This window comes from Lissotriton vulgaris, chromosome 5 (assembly GCF_964263255.1).
Source record: "Lissotriton vulgaris chromosome 5, aLisVul1.2, whole genome shotgun sequence".
Taxonomy (NCBI): Eukaryota; Metazoa; Chordata; class Amphibia; order Caudata; family Salamandridae; genus Lissotriton; species Lissotriton vulgaris.
In genome coordinates, this window is record NC_141693.1 from 1,982,634,755 (window position 1) to 1,982,659,555 (window position 24,801).

General features: G+C 45.1%; 1 protein-coding gene across 1 annotated transcript in view; it reads left to right on the forward strand.

Annotated features, from left to right (window-relative positions):
* Nucleotides 1-1,017: 1,017 nt before the first annotated feature.
* ZBTB34 (zinc finger and BTB domain containing 34) overlaps nucleotides 1,018-24,801 on the forward strand; it is a 150,248-nt gene continuing 126,464 nt past the window's right edge. Inside the window, exon 1 of the mRNA XM_086924713.1 lies at nucleotides 1,018-1,163. The gene's annotated coding sequence lies outside the window, so the exon portion shown is untranslated. The remainder of the gene's footprint in view (nucleotides 1,164-24,801) is intronic.

Sequence of the window (24,801 nt, forward strand, 5' to 3'; positions counted from 1 at the left end):
GGTTGTGGGGATCTGTGCTCTCTCAAAGGGAGCTCAGTGTTCTCCCTCTCCCCGGGAGGGAGGGTTTGTGGGGAGCTGTGCTCTCTCAAAAGGAGCTCAGTGTTCTCCCTCTCTCCAAGAGGGGGTGTTTGTGGAGAGCTGTGCTCTCTCAAAGGGAGCTCAGTGTTCTCCCTCTCCCCGGGAGGGGTGAGGGGGAGGGAGGGTTTGTGCGGAGCTGTGCTCTCTCAAAGGGAGCTCAGTGTTCTCCCTCTGCCCGGGAGGGGGTGAAGGGGGGTTGTGGGGATCTGTGCTCTCTCAAAGGGAGCTCAGTGTTCTCCCTCTCCCCGGGAGGGAGGGTTTGTGGGGAGCTGTGCTCTCTCAAAAGGAGCTCAGTGTTCTCCCTCTCTCCAAGAGGGGGGGTTTGTGGGGAGCTGTGCTCTCTCAAAAGGAGCTCAGTGTTCTCCCTCTACCCGGGAGGGGTGTTGGGAGCTGTGCTCTCTCGAGGGGAGCTCAGTGTTTCCCTTTCCCCGGGGCGGGGGTTGGATCCGTGTTTCTCCTTGTCCCCGGAGGTTGGATCCGTGTTCTCCCTGTCCCCGGTGGTGGGGGGTAGGGAGCTGTGCGCTCGAGGGGGGAGATCCGTGTTTTCCCGATCCCCGGGAGGGTTTGTGGGGAGCTGTGCTCTCTCGAGGGGAGCTCGGTGTTTTCCCTCTCCCCGGGGCGGGGGTTGGATCCGTGTTTCTCCCTGTCCCCGGGGGTTGGATCCGTGTTTTCCCTGTCCCCGGGAGGGGGTGTGGGGAGCTCCGTGTTCTCCCTGTCCCCGGCGGTGGGGAGCTGTGCTGTAGAGGGGGGAGCTCGTAGTTCTCCCTGTCCCCTGGGTTGGGTGGAGGGGAGCCGCTCGCGCTCTCTCTGGCGGGCCTCAGTCTCCACAGGCCCTGACTGCCACGGCGCGCGAGCGGATCCCATGCAGCAGCGCCTGAGCCGCGCGACCCGGAAGCGGTTGCCGGGCCGGGAGAGATCGCTTCCGGCTGCGGCGGGGCTGGCTGGCAGGCGCTGGGGGGAGCAGCAGGAGCAGCAGCGGCGGTGGGAGCGCTAGGCCTCGGAGGGCAGGCAGGCAGCCAGAGCCGGGATGTGAGCCACCCCCAGCGGCCCACGGAGAGAGGCAGATGCGGCGGAGGCAAGCCGAGGTAAGGGGCGCCCAGGGTCCCGGGGAGGAGGAGGAAGGGGAGGCCGACCCCCGGGGGTCTCAACGGCCGCCCACACCGGGGGCCTCCAGTCTATAGAAGGCGGGGCACTGTCTCCAAGCCGGCACCCGGGGGCCACAGAGTGTGAAGCCGGGCTTCTCTGACCAACACTGAGCCTGGACAGAGCACACACCTATGCATTTAAAAATAAAAATCAGTGGCTTGGCGGCCCCTCCCCTAAAAACAATCATGCACTCTGTAGTCTTCCCAGCAAAGAATCACGACCACTAAGCATCAAAGGTTTGACTCATCCCACATCCACCCTTGAGAAAATACAATATGTATTTACTCTATGGATGCGTTCCAGGCTCCTACCCAATTGTAAAGTAAAAGTATGGGAATTATTAAAGACAGGGCACCCTATCTACACCAGGGGAAATCTGTGGCAGTGACCCTTATCATCATTTATGTCATCTGTAGAGGAACAGAGCAGAATCATCAAAAAGAGGGTCCCAGCTTTTTTTCCTAATTCAAAGCGTGGGCAGTACCAGCAGACAGCGCAACTCTTGGAGGTATTACTCGTATTCAGTTTGATCTCAATGACAAAAGACTAGCTGACATGATGAAAGGGCCCAATACCCATAATGTGAAATCATTGGAAAACGATCAGCTGACATATGGACACAGGGGCCCCACCCACCTCATCCTACCCAAGCACCTCATCCTACCCAAGCTATGTTGTAGTGCACGAGGGCAATCTGTATTGTGAAGTCATCAGAAAGGCAGCTGTCAATAAATCAAACTTTGACGAATACCTCGTATGTGAAATCATTATTATACTACACAATGAACACCGGTTTAGAGCATCACTTTCCTCCTGGCGATTCCCCGAGGCACGTTCTCGGTGTCTGCCCTCATTATTAATTTGATCTTTCATTAGGGGCAACATGCGGGAATACTTACTGATAGTGGGTCCTAGCCATAACAACTGATCCCCCTCCCTTCTCACAGAAACTTTTGTATAGAAGGCTTCTTGCTATGTCCAGGCAAGATCGCACTTTTATTTTTTTAATTGTTTTTTTTGTTGTAAAGCTTTGACTTGTGCCAAGAAGCCCGTTGGTAGTGGTCTCCAAAAGGCACCACGCTCCCAAAGTGAAATCCTTATCCCAATGCGCGCAAACAAGAGGATTTGATCCCAGCCCCGTGCCCCTAATCCCCCAGACCAACAAATCTGTAGCAGAATACACAAGGATAGTCTGCCTATCCTCATTCAGGAATTAATGTATGCTAATCCTGAGCCAAGAGTACTTGTGTGAGAGGTATACTGTAGCCGTCAAGAGTGCAAAGCAGGAGTCCGATCTGCGCACCCGCGATTTAGCAATATTTTCAGAAGCAGAATCTACAATGGTAGATGGAGCCTGTGTGCATCCACAGTCATCATTTAATTTACAATAATCCAGCACCAAGACTGAGAGGAGGATACACGCTGTGAACAGTGCCGTTCAACAAGACAAACCACCCATGTAGCAAAATTATTTTCTGAAGCAGATTACACGAGAACAGGGCACACTGGCAATAATAGCTTCACAAAAAATAGAGACAAAGAACGGTTCCCACATTTGGTGTGTCGATTTAGTTGCTTGAAATCCCAGGATATAGAGGTCATAAATCCTGCATACCCAGTGTAGCAACTTTAGCTTCTACTACCCGAGGCAAGGCAGTTTCGGCTCTGTGAAATGCGTTGACACCCCTGTTAAACACTCCCATTAAAAATCTCCATATGGGATAAGATTAGTACATTACTTTAATGAACCATGTCCCCAAAATGAGGTCAGTGGCAAAGTACTATAATATTTGATGATGGGGTTTCGGCAGCACTCTTCCTTGTATTAAATGAATAAATGTAATTAGTACAATATACTCAGGCAGAGTCCTGTAACCTCAGTTTATCAGTGGCAAATGTAATAATGAATGATTACGATTGTTCAACAACTCAAAATAAGGTGTAACGAAGTCACTGTCCGCATCAAATTGTATTGTGTATTCTCAATAGGTCATAGGAATTCAGACGCAGAGAAAATAAAGAATCCGTCAATTCTCGGCTACTAAAATATCGCAGTATCAATTCCATGATGTTACAATATACGTTGCAGAGTTTGGAAAATATTCATGTACACAGTTCTTCATTTTCAAATTATTTTAAAATGTGCAGAATTATTTAAAACGTGTAAATAATCCCCATTGAGTATAGCACCAGTATTTATTTGAAACGTCCCTAAATCGTGCCTCAGTGCTCTGGCGTCTAGAAGCAGGTAGATGCTATTGTATCTTTTGAAAAGGGGGCTGTTTGAACGAGCCATAATTGTACATAACGAAGGGCCCGTGGGTTTTCCAAGACATTGTAACATATAGTTTACTGTGTTCATGTTCATTGTAATTAGAACAAACTAGGTCCAGCCTAAACGTTCCATTCGTCTGCATTGACTAGGTGAATGTTTTTGAGGGACTGCAGAGTTGTTGTTTACTATCACAAATTGTTATTAAAAAAAGTAATGCATGTTTCACACGTTTGAGAGTTAAACTGAAGGTCAACATATGTGGTATGTTTACAGCATTCCAGGCTTAGAATAGCCCACTTGCAAAGGGACATTAAAACTTAATTGGTATCAGCTAGTTGGAGATTGGTTGAAATCGATGAGATCATTGTGGTTTGTTGGCAATTTTTGTGTGTCTCACAGATCAGCAACACGATTTTCCTTCTAAAGATCTCACAGACCCAAACTATTTCAGCGTTTTATCTTGTATTAAACTGCAGAATATGAAAGTTGAAACACCAGTGGTGTTCTAAAGAGTTTTCATTTTTCAACGTGCTGATAACCAGGTCTACCATAAGTCGTTAGTTTTACAACGTGTATGCTATTCTTTTCTTGCCAGCCACAGAGAGGTTGAAAAAAACCCTCCACCCAGGAATCCAACTCTTGTTTTCTGCAGCAGAATTCCTTTTTTATTTTGTTTTAGGAGCAGTGAGAATGCTGTGGTCAGCAGTTACTTTCTCTTGATGTATCCAAGCACATTACTGGTCCACATGTTACCGTTTAACGTACATATTCCCCATACAGCATCAGAAAATGGCCACTTGATTGTACCTCCGAAATCTTCACCAACACTTTTTATTTAACATTGTTTTTTTTTGTTTTTTTCAGCAGTTAGAATGTGTAGTTATGAGGTAAATGGGCGTTCCTGATTCATTTTCTACTTGCCAAATCTGTTATAAGTAGCAGTCCTGAGAATACAGTTTGCGTGCGAGGGACATTTTGGATGCACGTTTTGTGTGCCATAGCAGTTTTCTATACTGAGATGCTCTATTTATACACCTAATGTAGAGCCAAGCAGTGAATGGAGTAGGAAAGAATGGTTCAGGCCGTAGACGACACCTGCTTCCTTTGAGCACAGCTTCTTTAGGTGTTCGGTTGGTTTAGCCCCTTCAGAAAACCAAACGTCTAGATAGTTGTATTTTGTTACTGTAATTATTCGTAGCTTCCCTAGTGCGTTTATTGTTTTTTTTGGCGAGTATTTGCTGACAATAATGCCTTTTTGTTTTTCCTTGATTCACCTGCAATTCGATGTCTTCAATATAACTGTGAGGTACATGGGGAGCTCTCTGCAAGCCTGAACGTGTGTCCATGATCACGATGCCGTCTGCATACTGCAGAACGGGGTGTCTTGATGTACCCAGCCTAAGTGCAGTTACATTGGCACCTTCAAGGGCTTTAACCAGGTCAGGGGTGTAAGTATTAACAAGCATTTACAATACAACGGTCTCGCCTTTGCAAAAGTTAGAGCTATTGGCATTGTAAATGACAAAATTGTTATTAATGTGTTGGTTTTGAAAACAGATAAATAAATGGCACTGTTATTTACAATGCCAATAGCTTAATCTCTCGCAAATGTGAGACCTATTGCATTTGCACCCCCACACCGAGCCACACACACACAGAGCCACACACACACAGAGCCACACACACACAGAGCCACACACACACAGAGCCACACACACAGAGCCACACACACAGAGCCACACACACACACACAGAGCCACACACACATACAGAGCCACACACACATACAGAGCCACACACACACACAGAGCCACACACATACAGAGCCACACACACATACAGAGCCACACACACACACAGAGCCACACACACACAGAGCCACACACACACACAGAGCCACACACACACAGAGCCACACACACACAGCCACACACACAGAGCCACACACACACACACACACAGCCACACACACACAGCCACACACACATACAGAGCCACACACACATACAGAGCCACACACATACAGAGCCACACACACATACAGAGCCACACACACATACAGAGCCACACACACACAGAGCCACACACACACACACAGAGCCACACACACACACAGAGCCACACACACACACAGAGCCACACACATACACAGAGCCACACACATACACAGAGCCACACACATACACAGAGCCACACACATACACAGAGCCATACACAGAGCCACACACATACACAGAGCCATACACAGAACCACACACATACACCGAGCTACACACACAGCGCCAAACACACACACAGCGCCTCACACACACAGCGCCTCACACACACAGCGCCTCACACACACAGCGCCACACACACAGAGCACCAGGGGTGACGGGGTGTGAGGGTGAGTGTGGGTGTGAGAGGGTAAGTGAGGGTGTGAGAGGGTGAGGGAGGGTGTGTGAAGGTTAGAGGGTGAGGGAGGGTGCGTGAGGGTGTGTGAGGGTGAGAGGGTTGGGAGGGTGTGTGTGAGGGTGTGAGTGAGGGGTGTGAGGGTGAGGGGGGTGTAAGGGTGAGGGTGGGTGAGGGGTCTGAGGGTGAGGTTGGGTGAGGGGGTGAGAGGGTGAGTGAGGGTGAGAGGGCGAATGAGGGCGAGGGGTGTGTGAAGGTGAGGGGGTGTGTGATAGTGAGGGGTTGTGAGGGTGAGGGGGTGTGAGGGTGAGGGGGAGGTGAGGAGGGGTGAAGGGTGAGGCTTTGTGAGGGTGAGGCTTTGTGAGGGGGTGTGAGGGTGTGTGAGGGGGTGTAAGGGTGAGGGTGTATGGGAAGGGGGTGAGTGTGAGTGTGTGAGGGTGACGGTGTGTGAGGGTGAGGGTGCAGGGGTGTGAGGGTGAGGCATCCTATGAATTATGTTACAAATAGGTCATCACTAGAGACCACATCTCAAAGTAGTGTGTGGTTTTCAGAATACCAGGATGCTGATGTCAAGCAAGCAGCCACCAGCAGCGTTCTCAAAAGACCATTTGTACATTCTCAGTTACATAGCCTACAAAAAATGTGCAAAATTGTATGGCCATTACAAGTGATGGAGAAAGCAGATTTGGAGCATGTTGGCTTCGGCAGCAGAACTGTTGGTCATTCCTATTTCATAACCATCTCCTAAAATTCCACTCAAACTATATTGTTTAAAACATCAATCTCAATGTATTACATTTAAAAGCAAACGAGCACACTTGGCCATTGCACTCTCCACTGAGCTAAAATGTCAGTGTATGCATCAAAATGCAGCAGTTTACCAATGGATAAAATGACCTCTGAAGTACATAGTTCTTTGAGCTGCGCCTATTGGTTCTAAAACACACTTCAAGTGCTAACATACACCAGACAATATTAATAGTTTTACAACTAAGTACAAGGGGAAGAGTAATACACAGTGTGATGAAGTAAACACCACAGGACCAGCTACTGCTCTTTACCGGGACACTCCCTCCCTGCACAATATCAATGCGTGGGAAACCATAGCTGTGCACTGAAAGAGAAAACTCCAATCCAGAACAGTGGGATAGTGTGTTCTGTAACGCTCAGTCACTTTACGTGCAGCCCATCACTGTAGATGAGCTAGTGACAATAGCAGAGGCATTGCGACAACAGATTGGTAAACCGCCTCAAACATGACAGGTTCTCTGACTCACACAACATGTGTTGTAAAACAGGGTGTGTTCTCAGCTGCAGGAAAAGGTTTGAACACATATAGTGTTTGGAGTGGAGTGGCTACTGCCTGATTGAAGTAATGAGATTATCATTACCTGTCACTCCCTGTAAACGTGGTATAGAATCTTGGGGTTAACTTCGAGGCAGACCAGACTATGCTCTTTTTAAGTCAATGGAGTAGCATTACCCCTGTTCTTGTGCACTGCACACTCTGAAACCTATTCTTCCTTGTTACACCCACCAATACACATCTCTGCGTTTTCTGCTTTGGTGACTCACAAATTGACTACAGCAAAGGTTTATACCAGGCCCTTCATATGATCATGTTGCAAAGTTTGTAAGCTTGTTAAGGACACTGCTGTTGCCCTTATCTGTTGGGCCAGTTGCATAAAAAAGAAATCCCCCTGCTTCGAACACCCTCCTGGCTACCACTTAAGTGCTTTCCTAATGCACCACACAACTGTTGGTACACCACCTGCACCACCCGCCCAAAGACAGGATTTATCAACACACCCTGAATTGTTCTTAGCACTAATCAAATTCTGGCCTACTAGTGCTGCCCCCCTCCCCACCCCATGCTCCCATCATTTACACAGGCAATGTAAGAGTAATAGTTCTTTCGCTGCCCACACCCCTGCCTTGTGGAGTGCTCTTTCACCTTGAGCTGAAGTGCACTTATGAAAAAAATAAAATACAAATTTGCTCCTGTAACAATTCCAATGGATCGGACTTGTAGAAATATCTATCTGTAGAAAGCCTAAGCACTAAGAAACATGTTGAATTAAGAACTTGATGACCAGGCACATCTTTTGCTTTTACCCCTGGAGACCATTTATTTTCAGTGATTCGGGAGTGATCGCGCTTTTCAGGGGAAGCATTAAGTACCTTGGTGAATGTGTCTTGGGAACCGATCAAATACACAGATTCCAATCGCCTGCTATGATGTGGAGAGCTGGTAATGTGGATTTCAGCTTAGCGCTGCTTATTGTGCCCAGCCACTTCCCAATAGATCACCGAGGGAAAATGCATCTGTTTCTCAAGTTTGGCAGAACACGTGGATAGCATTTGAAATCTGTATATACCCTCAGTCTTTGCATTCCAGGGCTTCATTTCATTAGGAGGGAGTGTGTGTCAGCTCTTCTCTGAGGGGTGTGTGACTTTCATTAGGAGGCCACTGGCTCCAATCAACTGCAGGTACTCAGGAATAGATAGTCTGCTTCGTTTCACGCTTTCACATTACTAATCTATGATCTATCCAAACAGCATCAACATTTACGCATTATAGGAGGCTATAAACCCACAACAGGGGGCGCGTTGACTGCATTGTTTTTCTGAGACCGCCTGCTTTCCTATGAAGCAAGATTGTTTTTTATGATTCTCCTTGTGTCCACTAGGCACCTGAACAACTCTACGTCCATCACTAAGTAAACTCAACACGTACAGAATGTAACCACAGGACACAATGCTGAACTGGGCATACGTGCCATGCCATAATCACACTAGACGTGCTGATGGTGCCAACAGAAACACGTCTGATGATGAAAAGGACGCATTGTAATTTAAAGAAATTACATTCGGGATGAGAAGGAAGTCTGAGAGCTATAACATAGCAAAGTATAAGTGTTATAGCAACCCAGCTTGGTTTTAACATGTGTAACTCTAAAGATAAAGATTGTCGCTGTTCCCGCTACACCGCACAGACTTGGATAACTTTGAATGAAGAAAAACAAAACATGTACCTACACCTCCAATATCCCTCCAACGATGGCTACACAGCTGCGGCATTCAGAAGTAAATGTGCTATAGAGAGGGCAGCAGTGCCCCTCATATCAAAGGATCTCAGACAAGTGGAGCAAAGCCTGCCCCTTTCATCAAAGTAGAGTAGCATGGCCGGAAAAACAGTGCACTGGAGGGTAGAGGCAACGAAAATCCACACATAACTATCTTACCGCTTCCATCACCCCACTCGAGAGCTGACATGCATGTCCCGCTCGACAGACAAACACCACGGGTACGAGGGGAGCCATGCTCACAGCCCTGCCGCTGTCCGGACGAGGCGCTCTGCGCTGAGGAGACGCGCTCGCGGCGGGGCCGGTGCAGGCTCACGGAGGTCCTGCACACAGAGGCGGGGCGCGCGCGCTCAGACCCTTTGAAGCTGCTCCTCAGAGCCCGGGAAACCCGACACCGCCTGATGTCACGGCACCGAGCACACCATTTCACATGCACCATCCACCGCATGGCACTTGAACAACAACCTCCACTCCTGGTCTCCTGCTACATGCGTTAGGCAAAGGGAGGAACTTCAAAGGCAGGGGAGACCAGAGGAACATCACGACAGAGGCGTCAACTTCGCAAACTGACCCTGGCGATTACACGAAGGCCAAAGTGCGAATCCATTCCTGATTTTCCGGCAGTTCTTGAAGTAACCAAATTAAAACAGCCATCGTCGGGTGTTTGATTCAGAAAAGGGGGTGGTGATGAACAGAGCGTCTGAATTAAGCAGACCACTCTTACCCAGTCCAAAGATCAGGGCTTGATCCATCACCGTTTTTTAGCTCACTGCACCATCACAGCTCAGAACTTGGCTATATGCAAATTAGTCTGACCCTGGCCCAGTGCATCATGGGAACAGGGCAGACCAAACTACCAAGCCAATTCTTATACTGGGAAGGAAACAAGCTACTGGGGACCGGTTTCTGGCATTTCAGCCGTCTTCGGCCCGGCTTGCTTGAATCCTGATGGTGCAATGAGCTAGGGACTCACATCTGAGTATACCCTTCCACGCTTACGGTGGACAAAAATGATTCAGAAAAGGGGGTGGTGATGAACAGAGCGTCTGAATTAAGCAGACCACTCTTACCCAGTCCAAAGATCAGGGCTTGATCCATCACCGTCGGGTGTTTAAGCACTGCAGTGCAAAGGCACAAACAATAATAACAAGCGTTGCCAAAGCCGCCCCCGTGGGAGCACAGGGAGGAGACTGCGAGCGAGCGGGGAGCTGGCACAGACTGACAGAACACAGCCCTGGCAAAAAAAAAAAAAAGGAAACACCCACAATGGGCCATCTCTTCATGACGAAACAAAGGGGGTGGGGCTTAAAAAACCCACAGAAACGCCCACAAATCTGCTCCAAGAATGAGTGACATTATTCGCTTCCATTGGTTAGCCTCCATTTATGGAGCTAGCCAATGGAAGAGAGAGGTGGGTTCAACCCCAGTAACTGAAAGACAAAATTTTTCGAGCTGCGCAGTGTGCGCCAGTCGAGACCTAAAAAGGAGAGGGGCCAAGACACACACCCCTGTTTGCAGCCACTCAGTTTTAACCGCATTCTGTACTTACTGGCGTATTTTTCGATCACCTCTCAAGCATTAGCACCTTAAGAGTAACACTAACTCTATAAATGATATAATCACTGTGTATAATATGCTGTCTGCTCAGCCATTGAGTCGTGTATTGGTATATACTCCTATGGATATCCTAAGTAATCCAGATTTTATATTCCCCTTTTTGATTTTAGTAAGACTGCTATGTATGTTTTATCATGTAATGATTTTAAGTAATTGAACATCGTAGTAAAGAATGGAGGCATAACGCCCTTTCGGCATCTTTAAATGGTTGTGGGTTTGTCCATCTTTTGGAGGGGGGGGGGGTGTACTCTCCATTACGTCCCCAGTAATACTGCCGATTTTCCACAAAATTTGCCTTTTCCAAGGGAAAATCAATTGTAGTGCCCACCCCCTTAACATTTATTGTGCATTCTAGGAGTAATGGATTCTCAGTTCAGCATTTTAGTGCTCCTTTACCTCTTTCGTGCTTAATGGGGATTTTCCAAACTTAAGTGCAGAGAAAATCAGAGAGTTAATGAAAGGCAAGAAGGCGGATATTCTGTCAAAACAGTGGTGTCAAGTCCTAGGTCGTTTTATACTGAGGTGGGCAAACTATCTAAGAAAGCGCAGTTCGGAACTGGACTATGTAGTGCAGTAACGTTTAACTCGGATCACTTCACCTAAGCATGAATTCATCAGTACTCCTCGATGTTACAAGGCATTGCTTCTGATTTCCAATAAAACACGTTTATAAAGGATTAGTATATTAACACCGTTTGTTCTCAAACAACACCTGGTTGTATTGCCTGTCAGATTATTGTGCATGTTTGAGGCAAACCAAATATTGATGTTTACTCTTTGGGAATGTAAATGCATGTTTATTGTTCACTTTGAACGTTGGTTAAGAGTTGATACCAGGTTTAAGTCTATAGACAAAGTGCCTAAACACATTAAATAAAATGACTTCTGCAGTCAGGTCTCTACGGGATTTGCCACCCAGCCACGCCCTTCAAAAGAAGCTACTTCTTCACACTTCGAAAATTGTAGCGCCACAATACACTCCCAGCTAGTACTTACACTTTTCTATATTCCTGTCTTTTCACATTACAAGAAAACTTGTTGTTATGTTGCATCTTTCCGAGGTTGTTGTTTTACAGCAAAATTGAGAGGTTTGATAAAAGGGGAAATTCCCTGGTTCGCCCTTTCACTGACGATGCGTTTGTGCACCTCTGCCGGAGCTTATTTGAATAAATCGGTGTTAGTTTATTTTTTTTATAAACATATGTACATCTTCGGTCTCTTTGTGGACCTCACAAACTGTATATTTATTCCAGCATATTCCGACCTACCTAATAGTGCAATACTCGTATGTTTTTTTCTCATTGCAGACTGGAGTTATTTTTTAATACAGTTTCAATATTTGGATGCATTTCTCAAATAGACAAGCTTAAATCCCCAAACGCTAATTAAGGAAATGTTGCTTTGAATGCCTGCAGTCCAAGAATACCAAATATGTGTGGGTTGTCCTAGGGAATGTAGTATGCACAATGGAAGTTTTCCTAGCTTCAGTGAAGAGGAAATCTAAGGTTTTATTAAAGGCAATGAGGCACGTATAATATGCATAAATCAATGTGACGAAAACAGGTTACCAACAGCCTACAATGGCATGCAGCCAGATTCATGAAGGTAAAATCGTCTCGCAAAGGGCCAGATTCTGCGAATCTGGCCCTTAGCGAGCGCTTTTATTGCATTTGGGATTCATCATCCCAAATGCAATATTCGCAAAATCGGAAATCGCTAAATTGCGAAGAATTGCATTTAAGGAATGTCTATTTGAGATTCCTTAAATGCAATTCATGAACCATTTTAGAATTGCGAATTCGCAATTTTTGGCCGCTATTTACCACGAAGTCTGACTTCGTGGTAAATAGCGAAAACTTAGTAAAATGCACTTAAGTGCATTTTTCTAAGTTGGATGTTACACACATGTCCTTTGGACATGTGTGTGCGCAACACCAGTGTAAATCACCATTTCAGGGGTGCTACAGGGTGTCATCGCTTCCTTATTTGCGATTCGCTAATTGCTAATCGCAAATAAGGATTGACTCCCCATTCATTCGGCCCATAGGAATGAATGGGGAGTCAATCCTTATTTGCGATTAGCAATTTGCAAATCGCAAATAAGGAAGCTGTAGAAATCAGCATTTTGGCCAATAACGTGCACGTTTTGCATTGCTTTCTATTGCAACGCGTGCACGTCTGGCATTTGCCTTGCGGGAGTGAGCTTTGGCGACATCTGTTTGAAATTATCTTGCAAACAGATGGTGCCCCTGCTTTCTCCCGCAAGGGAAACGCTGTGTGTGATGATAAGACCGGGAGATTGCAAAAGTGGAAGTGGCCCGAGAGTGAGTTACTTCTCTGTGATGTTTGAAGGTGCTGTCAGTATATGTGCGTGTTGCGGATTGTCGGTAGGTCTCATTAGCCATTGACTTTGCCCCCAACCGTGGGAGGTTTCGCATTGAAGTCCAGCTGCAGCCATGTGCAACCCACTCCATCTGCACCCAGAAATCTGGTTCTTATCACTCACTACCCAGCCTCGAATTCCAAGATTCCTCCCTCATGCCATTTCCCTAAATAGTTATCACCCCTCTCCTGAGTTTGTTTTATTATAGGGTGCATTGTTGTCACATTCTGCGGGTGGTATTCACGCCTGCGTTTAGTGCCGGGCAGTAAATCGGCCCTGGGCGGCGCACGCCTCTAACTCTGCCTTCGCGGCAGGAAAGCTGCTCCCGATGTTCCACATCCATAGATCCCTTCAAAGTAGACACGAGGAAGGCGAGGGCTCGATCGGTTCAATTGGGGTTAACGTGTTGATTTGGAACAGCTGTGTTACTGCAGCCCGGTTATTAACCCCTTGCATGCTTTCGTCCGTCATGCAGCACGGTGGGTGTATGCTGATGACTGCTGGGGGCCGCCATGAACGCGCCCACTCTTTAGAAGTGCCGCACAGGCGCAGAATCGCGCCCGCACGCAAGGGGTTAAACACCCCAGTCCGCTGAGACCGCAAGTAACACAAATTAGTCGGATTTCCCCTTTTCCACAGTTTTATTTGGCCTAATGTTTCTTGCTAACTGTGCTGCTTCGTGTACAGCTTCCAAATGTTGTTATTATAACCCGGTAGCTAAACTAATATTAAATAGGCACTCTTGAAACTTTAAAGCTTAATACTGACTTCTGTGTATTGTTTACTGCGTAAATAGTTTTTCTCTAATTACACAGATATGATTATACTCAAGATGGTCTACGCATTCTAAAACATATGTTTGTCACTTCACCCCCCCCAATGGGCGTTTGTCATTGGGCGTGGGAAGATATGTTGAAAGGCGGAGAGGGAGCTGCCATTTTCTATGAATACTTGTACTTTACGGCCCAATGTCCGGATTGTCGGTAGGGCTCATTAGCGCCTTTGGAGTCGTCAAAGGTGCCAATATTTACCTACACCTACCCAATCGCCTGCGGTAACCTCGGTCAACCCGGCCCGCTAGCGCGTCCTTTTTTCCGTGCTGCCAGACACCGATATCCGGGGTAGTGAGATGCCCCTCTCCAGACACGGGCTGAGCCTGCCTTGCTTCGGCATTGGGCAAGCTCACTTCAGCGTGTCACCGGGAGGGGCATAGGGCGGCCAATAGCGTCGGGGGCTCTGAGGGGTCCGCTGCGTCAAGCCTGTATTTTATAATGCTAGAGGCCATTACTTAGTGATATTTTCCCCAGTCCCATTACGCCATCCTCTTGTTTTAGCGACGTTCCCCTCTTCCACTGCAAGCTGCTTCGAATAATGATAATCAAATGTGAAAGTGAAGATCGCCACTTGTAAGGAACCTGGAGTATAAAGGCAACCTTTCGAATGGGGTTTATACATTTTAGCACAGCCGCCCTATTCAAAGGCAAAGGGAGACCTTTGGTGGGGCCTTACCCTTTGGGTGCGAGGAACTTATGATCCCTTCCTCTGACAGTTAGTTCCAAATGGTAATGGGTTGGTGCACTTCCACTCCAATATAAGCCGTTGTGTGATATTACTGCATGGCAGAGTAAGATTAAACAAGCATTGGCATAGCCGATAGGTCTCGCCTTTGGGACCTTATAAGTGTATAGTTATCCAGCACAATATCCTTGGTGCAACAAAATCAACTGTTGCATGGCTAACCACGTATAAGGTCCCAAGGGTGAGGTCTATTGGCTATGCCAATGCTTGTTTTCTGTAGATGTGTGGCAACACTTGGCTATGTGACGTTTGCTCTCACCTACATTTCCAGAATGCACTATTACAGAAATAGGATGGAATTATTTTCTTTGCTCTTATTATGCTTTATTCTTACTGACTACAAAGTGCGATTCTCAAACAGATGGGTGTAAATCTCCACCTCGCCTATCTTTCCTATAGGGAGATCCTCACACATATAAGTTTACTTTTTAGTAGTAAAAGTGGTAGGAATGGGGGTGGCTCACTTTGATTGTGCTCTTGATTTTCTAGAAATAATAATCACTTTTTGTCTCTTTTAGTCGACTTCACAACCTCTGCAATCATTGTAAAGCTTTTCTGGTGTTTGCAGTAGATGTTCAAAAAAGTTTAAAGGAAAAAATCATATTAAAACAGGCAATTGGTGCTCCGTTGCAAAAATTGTTTTTGGGAAAAAAAACCATCTGTAGTGTATTGTATAGAAATATATGGACCTCAAGATCCATATTTTCCTTCCTGGAGTCCACAGACAATAGTAGTTAGTTTGGGGATATCTTTGGAGTCTCTAAAACATTATCTTCTAGATGCATTGTGTGCATCTGTGTGGAGCCAGCCCTGCTTTGGACAGCTAAATAGGAAGATACAGCGTATAAATTGTGATTATAAAAGCGGGCTTCAGAGTGTGCAAACAGTATTAGACATCAGAGCAGTCTTATTAGTGAAGGACACATCACTACCAAATCGTTACCGAAGCAGGGTACTCCAGGACAAGAGGCCCTCTTGTGGGGGTAGTAAAACACAGACAACAGCAACACCACGGGATCTATGGAGAGAACATTTGCTGAGCACACTGTTTACTCTCAAGGGCAGCAGACTGCTTATGTTATAACAGCATGTCCATGCTCCCCCTTACCACAGCAGAGCGCCCCAGCACATATCTACACAAGAAGAGAGGCCAAACGGCCTCTTTCAGGGGTAGAGAAACAGACACCAGCATCACCAAGGGAATTATGGGGAGATCAGGTGATGAATACTCTCAGAGGCAGCAGATTCTGGAGGCTAACCTATTATATAGAGATGTCTTTATTGGGGGCCATTGTCATCGTTATTTTATTCTGCAGGGTACAACTTCTAGGACTATCAGAAAGCAGGGAAGAGGATTCCTACTGTCATTTCCAGGAATGTGAACCAGGTACCAGGGGTACTAAAACAGGCCTGGCAAAGGAGGGCGGAACTAATAGGTCCAGGAGTACACAAGAAGAGTTCTACTTCGTAAATGCTGTCAGGAAATGTGTTTGCAGGATACAGAGGCCTGGTGCAGTCTCTCAATTTGGAGGACGCTGCAAAGACACTTCCTGATGTGCACTACTTACTGGGAAGGGAGCAGGATCATCTTAATTGCCTGTGGGTCTTCTGAGTCCAAGTGGATAAGGAGATCCTGGCAGCTTCCTGCCATCATGGCACCCCCATACTGACGGCTAGCTGCGTGGATAGTGGACATAGTCACCACCCACGTCATCGGGACAGACTTGGTCGTCCCCTGTTCACTCTGTTATTTAGAGCACCATCAGCAGTGCTGTTGCAGTGGCAACAGCCTGAGCCCTAACAAGGTGTTTGTTCCCTCATTTGTGCTCATGCTTGCTAATTTTATCTACTTTTGAAGAGGTGAAGGCAGAGTGGCCCCCTTGGACTCTGAACCTTTGACCACATGGTTAAACACAAGCCCTAAAGTGACCGTTTGAGTCCACTTGGCTCCACACTGGCTTTTTTTTTGTTTCAAAGAGAAACGGTGAGGACATAAGTCTCAGGCGGGGAGATTCAACTTGAACTTGTTGGAGAATGCACAGTAGCAGCTTCCAACCAAGCGGTCATCAACAAGCCTGTTTGTGCTGAGGAACATTAATGCATACTGTATACAAAGCAGCATCTATACTGCTTTGGCTGAATAGATCAGGGGCCCTAGTCATCTGTTTTCTGTATCACTTTGATCTGAGACAGTACCACGATATTGAAACTCATGTGAGTGGATTATTAAGAATTGCTCTGGGCAGAACAGTGGAAGCTTTGTCGTGCTGATTAATAGGCATTCTTGATTTTTGTTTGTAATGATTCTGTCCATTTGACACTGTCTTCATTTCAGTTATAAAGGTTGATGAAAGGCAGAATTTGCTGTACGTAGCCAATGCGGCTAAGAAAACTTTATTTTGTTTTAATGAGGATTACTGAAGATTACTATGCTTTTTCCATATGTAAGTCCTTATTAAGAAGATGTGGATATGCTTGTGTCTCTCTCATTTTTCCTTAGCTTGTTCAGCTGCACATGGTTCTGATTGACCGAGCAGCTGTCAGAGCGACATATTGCTAACAGTATACGTAGTGTGGACCTATCTTATTAACTGTTGGCTTTTTTCAACCATTTTCTTTCAGTAAATCTTTCTTCAGTAATTTGCTTTAGACTTTGACAATCCCGTCTTTGCTCAGCTCCGAAGAGTGGTTATATTTCAAGTAATGCCATTGGCTTTTTAAGTGTATCCTTCTGCTTTGATTGGTGTGCATATATTGAACTACTGCAGGGACTACCCTACATTTATAGACCAGGCTGGCTGCTCCTGCTGCCTTCCTCCTTTATGTCTCACTGCGATGTCCAAACGCTGCATTAAGTCAAACGTCTGTGCTTTATAGCGCACACTACCAGTTAGGGTGTGCTTTACTTGTGTCTACCTCAAACTGATCTACCCAATACTAGAATTTCAAACTTTGGGGTCATTAAGCACTGTTTCTGTTAACTCAAACTTCACCTCAGATCGGAGCCGTAAGGTGGAGTTTCTCGTTTTCATCTCCATGTAGGCAAATGCCTGAGAGTATGGACTGGATGGTTCTCTTTGAAACAGAGCCTGACCGATCCGTATCTGTTTGATCTGCCATTGTAATACAACAGTCGATCTATCAAGAGTGTTTTCAAAGTCTAGGCTCAAGACTTTCCATTGACGTTTTAGTAGTTGGAATGCTAAGCCTCTGCAGAAGCTGCTAGTGTATGTTTGTAAATGTAGCTGATTGCACCAGTGAACAGGTGTAGGAAATCCGCCTTTTCTTTGTGGTCCGCCCAGATTGTTCGCTTTTTGCTGCACCCTGTATTTCTGCTGGCTTTAGAACTCTATGCATAATACCTCTGCTATCAAGTAGTAAAACACCTGTGATCCCTAATTTAGAATGGTAGAATTTGCATGTTCATAATTGGTATATTTAGCTTACCTGTAATTCCCTAATATATGTTAAAAAGTGTACCCAGGCCTGGTAAGTTCAATTTCTCTAGCGGACTACATCACCTTTCGTGTAATACAGTACAGTGGAAGGGCAAACAAGGCGTCAGGTATACCATTCTAGTCTGACTGTAGCTGTGTAAAAACTGCAATTCAACCTGTTAAAGTAAACCCTTTTGTCAGGGCAAAGCCTCACTTTAAATACAAGTTTACTCCTATGTAGGCCTTGTAGCACACAAGGTAGGGTGCATGGTATTTAACCCCTTCCATGCTGCTGACAGAACGGTTCCGTCATGCACTACGGGTGAGCTGTGCGGATGACGGAACCGTTCCGTCATGACTCCGCCCGCGCAAGGCGGAGTCAGCATGGGCGGGGAAAACCGCCCGCACGGAAGGGGTTAAAAGTATGACAGGTAGAACGACTAGCACCCAAAGGTTAGTTTCCCTTTATCGAAGCTGCCTGGCTCATACAGAAAATCAGAGTGCAGAGTACAATACTAGTACTGTATCTTGGGAATGGACTAGCAAGTAAAATAACAAGCATTTGCAATGCAATAGGTCTCGCATTCACACTATTTTGAGCTATTGGCATTGTAAATGACAATGCCTTCTTTTTATGTTTTGGGTTTAAAAACATAAATACAAGGCATTGATATTTACAATACTAATAGCTTGAAAAATGGAATGAAACTCAGCATCTATATCAACAGAAAGGGCGCATTAGATATATTAGGTGAAAGAGTAAACACCCTGAGTGGCGCAGATGAAGCACCTCAGAATACTGAACGGACAGCAACTTCACCTGAAAGTAGACATCGTTTGTTACAAAATGAAGGGACCCATGCACCGGCTGTATTTTTATCTCAGTGGAAGAAACCGGAGTTGTCAATAAAACACACAAACAGCAGCTGTTCCTCACACAGTTGTGCTGGTGCTTTTATTGGCAACGCTGGCAGGAGCAATTGGTGGTGCAATTTGCAGTGGTCTCCTCACGAGGGCCCTGACACTTATTGTTTTACAAATTAAGCACTGTGCACCGCGCCTACTCTATGTAGAGTATGTGTTCGATCTACCTACATCTTTACATAGTGTGTGCACCCACCTCATGCCTCATGTTTACAACTATACACATATTGTTTAGCATACACACATCTCTTTCTGCATAACAGGTGCACAACACCTGCCTCGGTCTGTACACAATGTGCAACCTGCCTACCTGCCTCTGTACACATTGTCTGCATCATTCTTGATCCTGTACATGCCAAGTGCACCCTGTTTGCATCTATAGGCGCCTAGTGCATCATGAATACCAGCCACACCTACCTCTGTATATATCGTGTACGTCTTGCCCGCCTCTGTACGCACCACCTGCCACACCCCTGAATCTTACATGTACCTTTGTAGACACCGGGTGCACTGTCAGGTGCTGTACACATGTTGGCACCATACCTACAGACTTGGTGCATACTGGACACCCACTGGGCATATGTATAAAAAGTAAACTTTCAACTCTGCATGTAATTCACGCAGTAGGAAGATTGGTTTCTGAACAGTAGGGGCAAACACTGCGTCTGCGCCTGAGCCCGTGGTATGCCCACCCTGGAGTGTTAAATGTGGCAGGGTTTCAAATTTATTTTCTACGTGCAATTCATTGGCTGCAGCATTCAGACCTAAGTGTGAAAATTTCAAATAAAACCTAAAAAACTGCCTTTTATTGCAACACATGGTTCGAACCGTGGGGTCTAGGGGTGGTGGTGGTGGGGGGGGGATCAATCTTTGTTCCAATTTACATATTTGAAATTTTGTATCTTCTTTCAGTCGCCTCGCATGCAGTTATAAAGCATGCCTCTCCCAGATTTGTATTTTTTTTAAGTTTCCAAAATGTATCAATACATGTATCAATAAGAAATATTACAGTGGCGATTGGGACTATTGTATGTGTGACCCAGAACAACAACCAGTGCATGTTTTCCTCTGCACCAGTGCCTTCCTGCTGTGGCTGGTCCTAGGAGATAGTTTCATGTTTCTAGCTTTGTGGACTCATGCCTACCATTTGGTGTGGAGGACTGTGCATGCTCTTGGACAATGTCTCCTGACCCCAATGGGATGCCCTCTAAATGAGTCCGCACCTTATTACAAGATAGGCTCTTGTGTGCCAGTGCAGCGAGAATAAGTAGCTCCAGCTTAGCCGTGCTAAGCTAAAACCATAAGGACAGGTATCTACCAGTAGTTAGATATTGCAGTCATTGAAGTCATTGTTTCCACTCTCTTTCCTCAGGAGCTTAGGATAATGTGCAAGAAGCTGGTCCTGGAAGTGCTTAGATACTGCTACTTTCTTGGGGAAAGCACGTTCAATGTTAGTTTATTGGGAACATTTGAGTGCCTGTATACAACTGTGGCTTTGGTATGGTTTCATGGCACCTTATAATAATCCCTGACGTGTATATGAATGTGTGAGGTGTTAGTGTCTCCAAGGGGGAGTGAGAAGTTGGATCCGCATTAGCCAGTTAACAGTAACATAAAATGTGTAATGGTTTAGGCTTTCCTGTTTTCGGTTATAACCTATCTTTTGGAGACCGTGGGTTGAAAAGCAGTCTCGCCTGAAAGTTCCAAAGTGTGTAGTGAAGGTTTGGGATAGCTGAAGATTACTCCAGTATGATACATTTGGGTTTCGATGTTTTGCCCATCACACACTTACTAGAGGGGATGCCAGTAACTGTAAGTGAAGATTTGAGGGCCATCTTGATGATAGAATCCATAGAATATGTTTATTCGGTTTATTTGGCACACAGGTCCTAATGGAAACATTGCTTCCCGATCAGCAATGAAAAGACCAGCTTGTTGGATTGTTCCTCTGTTCATGCACTGGATTTGTCCCCTGCTTATGGCTTAATCAAGCTGTCTGGATAACAGGCTCCTAAGTGGCTTTGAATTACAAATAGAGTTACTTTGGTTTAAGAAGATGACATTTAACTTGTTATCAGAATCCTCAAGATATTCACCATATGTTCAAAGACGTGGAATACTTAGCCAGATTTTTTAAGGATGACATTGTGTTCAAGAGGAATGAAACTAAATAAGTGTTCATGCAAAGTGTGTTAGGGATAGGTAGCAGCGACCTTAAACCAAAGCGCCAGGAGACTTGGGGGATGTTCATTGCTGATACCAATGGGCATAGATCCTCATCCAGATAAGAAAGCAGATATATTGTTTTGTGGCTTACGTGTGCATTGTGCAAAAGTTGTAGCTTACTTTGCAGATGAAAATAATCCTGTGCAAAAGGTATTGAAGAGGGGTGCCATGTTTAAGTGGAGAGCAACTTCCAGTTTTTGTGGGTGCTACCTGCATGTACCCTCAGGTTCTTTCATATTAGGAGTTTGTGTGATGTATGATTTCGGCGTAAACAATCGTGTGTGGCCTAAGGACTGTGTAACATTAGGAATGCATAATGCAGAATTCGGTGTGGCCATTTCGTTAAGGGTATTCATTCTATAGACTTGATGAGAATTGAATTAAGATAACATTTTGTATCTGAGATAAAAAGACATTACCAACAAAGATCACCCTCCTAAGTTCCACGTTACTCAAATACAGCACTTGGTTATACACCAGGCCTGAAAAAGGAAATGAATAGGAAGGTTGTCAGTTTCATGTGGAATGATGCTGCCTGTGCTCATAATGAAGACAGTTGGCTAATTCAGGCCTCTCCTTCCCGTGTTGTGTTTTTCCAGCCTGAAGAAAAAACATTCCCCCGTGGTCTACTGAGAATGTTCATTCACCACTCACTCAAGGACAGTGCACACCAGTCATCTACAAAGCGTTTGTAATGACACAATTTATAGTGGCCAAGAGTGGCAGCTAACATTAATGGACCTATCCGGGAGTTAGCTTTGAGCACCTTAAGTGATGAAATCTTGAATTTATTTTGCTCTGAGGGACATAGAGGCCCTGATTGTACTTGTGTTTGTTGTGAGATGCTGCCCTGTTGTTGTAGTGATGGGCCCGACTTTTTAAATGATTAGATGTAGGTTTTTGCAGAGGCAGCATCCGGAGAGACAATGCTTCCCCTGGTGGTATTTGTTAGTGCTAACCTCTCTGTAACCTGTAGGCATGAGGAAAAATCTCCTTTTCTACATCTGCCTGTTGGCTGTGTTAGTATAACATGGCCACTTGGATCATGAGGCCTTAGAAAGCAGGGCATTATTTCGGCTACCAACACGAGTCTAAAGGTTTTGGGCATCCCTCATTATGCTGTAGCAGCCTGTAAATCATCTATGCCTCCTTTTACATTTTGATTGTGTCTCTGCATTTCTCTGTACTTTCATCTGCTGCCGTTTGGCTAGCTTCTCCCTTTAAAAATAAAACTTACATATATAAATTCTTAATGGATATGCGGCACTAGGTTGATGAGAACAAGCATAGTACTTGTTTTCCAATGCAAGGGAGCTATCATCTGTTTTCAGTCTTTAGTTTCTCTCTCTAGCTGTCACAGAATGGTAGCATCCAAATCACCAGATCAGGCACCTGACTGGTTCTGAGCCATGGCTTGCATGATGCTAGAGTCTGCGAATCATGCATGCACCTTACTCTTAACTGTCAAGGCCTTTACCATTTAACTCCTTAAAGGGTGCAGCCCCCACATCTCCCCCCCCCCCTCCCCCCCCCACACACACAAACACAACTACAACTCTTTGAAAGTGGTGAGCTCGTCTAAGCCTATGGCGTTAGCCAAGACCTTTTTATTGTACTAAAATTCACTGTATAACTGTATGGGGCCTTTCAGCCAGCCCTTTTCATTCATTGGTCAATTGCTGTGACATTCACCCATTTTCTTGTGCCCATAGAGCAGTGGGACAGTTTGCTTCATCCAGGGGCTAACTCCACTGAAGGGATGGCATTCTGCTCTTTCACGGTAAACACATTCACACAAAAAGGAGTGCCAAGGATTACTATGGCAATTTGTGTTTTTAACATTTATGTTTTTTGAGCAAGTGGTTTTGTTGTTTTGTTTTAGATTGATGAGTGTCTGGCAGCTTTTCCAGCAATAAAGTTTTACAGAATGACAAAACAACATAAGCATTGACAAAACCAAAAGACTAACAGTCAACGCTAGACCTTTTGTCCATGCTTGTTTTGATATTTAGAGTAGTTTGCGCTTAAACCTCTATAATTTTTTTCCACTAGAGATATACAGGTCAAATTTGTGACCTTCTTTCCCCACATACTGGGACTTCTAAAGGTAGCTAGGGTTTGTAGATTCCTCTGCACAGGCCCGAGAAAATAGCCAAAATATAGCAATTTCTTTTATTATAAAAATAAGAAAAGGTGCTGTAAAAGAAAAATGCTGGTGTGATTGTTTTTTTCTAGAACTTGCATGAGTAAAAGGTTTCGCTGTGCTAACATCACCCTCTTCCCAGCCTTCAGGAACTTGCAGTATTTAAAAAAAAACAAAGAAACAAATATAGTTAACTGTTTTTCTTAAGCGACAGTCAGCATTTCCTAGTTTTGCTGATTTTGCCTACTTGCAACTTTTTGGGGAAGGAGGTGTGAAACCCATGGTTGCACCTAGAAAGCTGTACATTTCTGAAAAGTAGACAACATTGTGAATTAATCAAATGATAAGTTGTGAATATCGCTCCTTGTTTTCCCAGAGAAACCTACCTTTGAATTAAAAATTTGTGAAACGGTGTTGCAAAAAATAGAAATGGGTGAAGATGTTTTCATCTTCAAATTTTTGCTCGTATAGTTCATCTACAAAAGTGCTTGTCGGTTGTCCAAAAATACATGCGTTTCCGAGAGCCATAAACCAAGCAGCGTCTTACAATGATTTTTCAATGTGAGCGACCGTGCTTCAGTTTGTAAGGTAGAATGTAATGAATGAAAAATGGATGTGAAGGTTCGAAACATGCCAAAGAGTCTGAGGTGTGGCCGTTTTGCAAATTGTGTTTTTTCATGCACATTGATTTACACTTGGAAGCCACAAATGGAGAGAAATCCTATATATCTTAATAAATATTCCACGATCCTATGCTCTCACATTTCACCCGATTAAAAAAAGTACAAAAAAAATGTACATCCCTCTTGTGAGAGTTGTCCCACTTGTGTGAGTTGGCCATCCTTAAAATTAAAGGCGCCAAAAGGCAACGAGAAGACATCAAATCTTTTACTTTGAATTTCAGTCTTACCGGGGATATGGATGGCTGCTGTATTTGGGACTGGAGTTGGCCTCCACCTAGTGGAATTTACCAACCCCATGCATATCTGAAACCAAGGCATCAAAGAATTCGGCCTTATGTGTATACCATTACTTTTCTCACCCAGAATTCCCTGTAAACAGCAAACGTTGGCTTAAAAAAACAGATTTTCTTGGCATTGCTAAGTGGGAAAGATCCTGAATCTGGAAATCAACAAAAGTCCTACCAATGAACGTTTCCACACTTTTCATAATAAAAACTTGTTTTGTAGGTGGGTTTATCACCTGCAAAAAAAAGGCCCCAAAATGCAACATAGCAAGATTTTACTTCGGAAATTCAGTCTTAAAGACACTGTACGGCCCGGGGGCTGCTTTCGGCCCACTTGACCTTTAATGGCGGCCCCCTTGGTGAACAGCAGCACGAGCTGCTGTTTATTTGCTAGCACTAAAATTTAGAAAAAGGTGTTAAATGGGCAACCATTTATAAACCTGCAAATAAATGCTTGCCCGTTTATTTAACATGTTTTTGAACATCCTTACACAATCCATGACCCACCCAGACCCCCTCCTGCCACCCTACTGGCATCAGTGCGCCATCG